The following is a 2,509-nucleotide window of genomic DNA, read 5'->3' as shown; positions in this document are numbered from 1 at the left end:
GTTGTTGTCGTTGTGGTAGTGATGGTGGTGGTGGTGGTAGCTGTAGTAGTAGTAGTTGTTGTTGTTGACGGTTTCTTTTGGGAGGTGAGGGGGTCGATTTTCTTTGTTTGGCTGTATGTTTGTTTGTCTGTCTGTCCCCATTCACCCTTTTCTGTCTCTATAATATGTCTTTTCCGGTAGACTATTCTTCTGAACTTGCCTATCTCTGGATTCCTTTTCTCTTTTTCTTCTATCCGTGTCTTTTTTAAATATCAATTCTTCGTCACATCTTCGTGAATCAAAATCTATCTCTTCCACTTTCTTCCAAACTACCTTCCTCCCCTCTCTTCCCCTGCTCCTCACGATCCCCACCAAACCGCTTCGAACGCCTGCGCAGTTTATTAACTTTGCATGTTGTCATTACGTGGTGCATACTTTTTTCTCGTCTTGTTGCCTCCTTTCAGTGTAAAAAAAATAAAAATAAAAATAAAAAAATAATAATAATTAAACGCCAATTATTTCTCTGTGTCTTTCATTCCTTTTTCTTTTCCTCTGCATGCCTTCAGCAACTGACAATAGCACACGGGGAACATGAAAAAGTACCCCTGGTCTCTTAAATTCTTTATTTTAAAGACATTTTATAGTTTTCTATAGTCCTTTCCATTGATTATTTCTGTTGCAAACAGGAATTTATTTGTTATTAAGGATATTTTTACACTTTCATCAACACACGTATTGATGTCATTTAGGAAATAGGTTTCGACCTTAGTTAGACGGATACAACATTCTGACAGAAAGACACGATACACTTGTTAATAGGCCTAAAATTTTACAAAATCCTCCCTACATGGGAATCGAACTTGGGTCTTCTGCATACGACGTCGAAGTGCCTTATTTATAACTGTTACACCACAAACATGGAGGTTAGCTGCTAAGCAGTCGCGAACCAAATGGGGATGGTCGTGGAGAGTAGAGGGGAACCCTGGTGGCACAGGTGCTTCAATAAATACCTCACACACTCGAAGAAGGGACCATCTTGGCGACGGGAGGCGCCATAAATCCTACCAAAGCCCACACTGCCTTGTGGGTTGTCAGTGGATGACAAAGGCTAGCAGAGAAACTGTACACAAACCGGCAGTAGGCAACGGGAAACCACTGCCGTAATATCCCAAGAACAGTCATGGAAAAGTACATTCATTTATCAGATAACAGCGTTAAGGGGGTTCATGATCCTGCTCTGAACTCCCCGCTGGGTAGGGACCGCCACAGACAGCAGGTGGCGCCCGATCGTCATCCAGCTACTGGCTGCAAAAATAAGCAACTTAACATCGCCACATGGAATGTAAGAACAATGTACCAGAAAGGCAAATTAGATCATATAGAACAGGAAATGGATAGGATGAAGCTAAATATGTTAGGCCTTTCAGAAGTTAGATGGGAGGGGCAGGCTTGATTAAAAGAGGATCCAAAACAATTATATATTCAGGAGAAAAAACCCATGAAAGAGGAGTCGGAATTTTATTTGACGAAGCAACAGCAAGGAGCATCAAAGGTTTTTGGGGAGTGTCAGATAGAGTCATCGTGGCTAAATTAGGGGGAAAACTTTTTGACATAGGTGTCATCCAAATATACACACCAACATCAAAGCACGACAACGAGGAAATTGAGACTTTTTATGAAGACCTTGATAAGGCAATGAAACAGTTAAAATCACAAGATGTAAAGATAGTCATGGGAGACTTTAATGCTAAAGTAGGAAGTACACGTATAGAAGATATAGTTGGACCATGGGGACTGGGTAGAGAGAATGAACGGGGGGAACGACTGGTAGAATGGTGCAGAGAAAATAATTATATGATATCAAACACCTGGTATGAAAATCACCCAAGAAGAAGATACACTTGGAAGAGTCCTGGCGATAGAAGTAGAAATCAATTAGACTTCATACTTTTTCAGAAACGTTTTAGAAACACAATAAAATCGTCTAAATCAATGCCGGGAGCAAACTGTGATAGTGATCATGCACCAGTCATGTGTAAAATCCGGATACGACTAAAGAAACTAAAAAAGTCAAAGTATGAACATAAATTTGACATAGGTCTTTTAAAGACAAATCAAGAAATGAAAGAACGCTTCTCCATAGATGTAAGAAATAAATTCCAAGCTTTGGAAAACATTACTAAATCGGAAGAACTATGGAGGAAAATGAAAGACTCAATAATAGAAGCTGTGGAAGAAAATATCCCCCCGAAAGCTAAAAAAGCAAATAAAAAATGGATGACCCAGGACATATTAAACCTAATGGAAGAGAGAAGAAAGGCAAAATCAAATGTGGAAAAGTACAACATCTTAAACAGGAAAATAAAGAAAAAATGCAAAGAAGCAAAAGAAACATGGATAAACGATCAATGTCAACAAAGAGAGAAGAACCAAAACAAAGACAGCAAATACATGCATTCAAAAATCAAAGAAGTAAGTGGGATAAAAGGATGCTCAAATACAGGATGCAAAAGATCAAAGTGAGTGGATA

The sequence above is a fragment of the Aplysia californica genome, unplaced genomic scaffold (genome assembly GCF_000002075.1).
Source record: "Aplysia californica isolate F4 #8 unplaced genomic scaffold, AplCal3.0 scaffold00744, whole genome shotgun sequence".
NCBI classification, from domain to species: Eukaryota; Metazoa; Mollusca; class Gastropoda; order Aplysiida; family Aplysiidae; genus Aplysia; species Aplysia californica.
Note: the sequence above shows the minus strand (reverse complement) of the source record.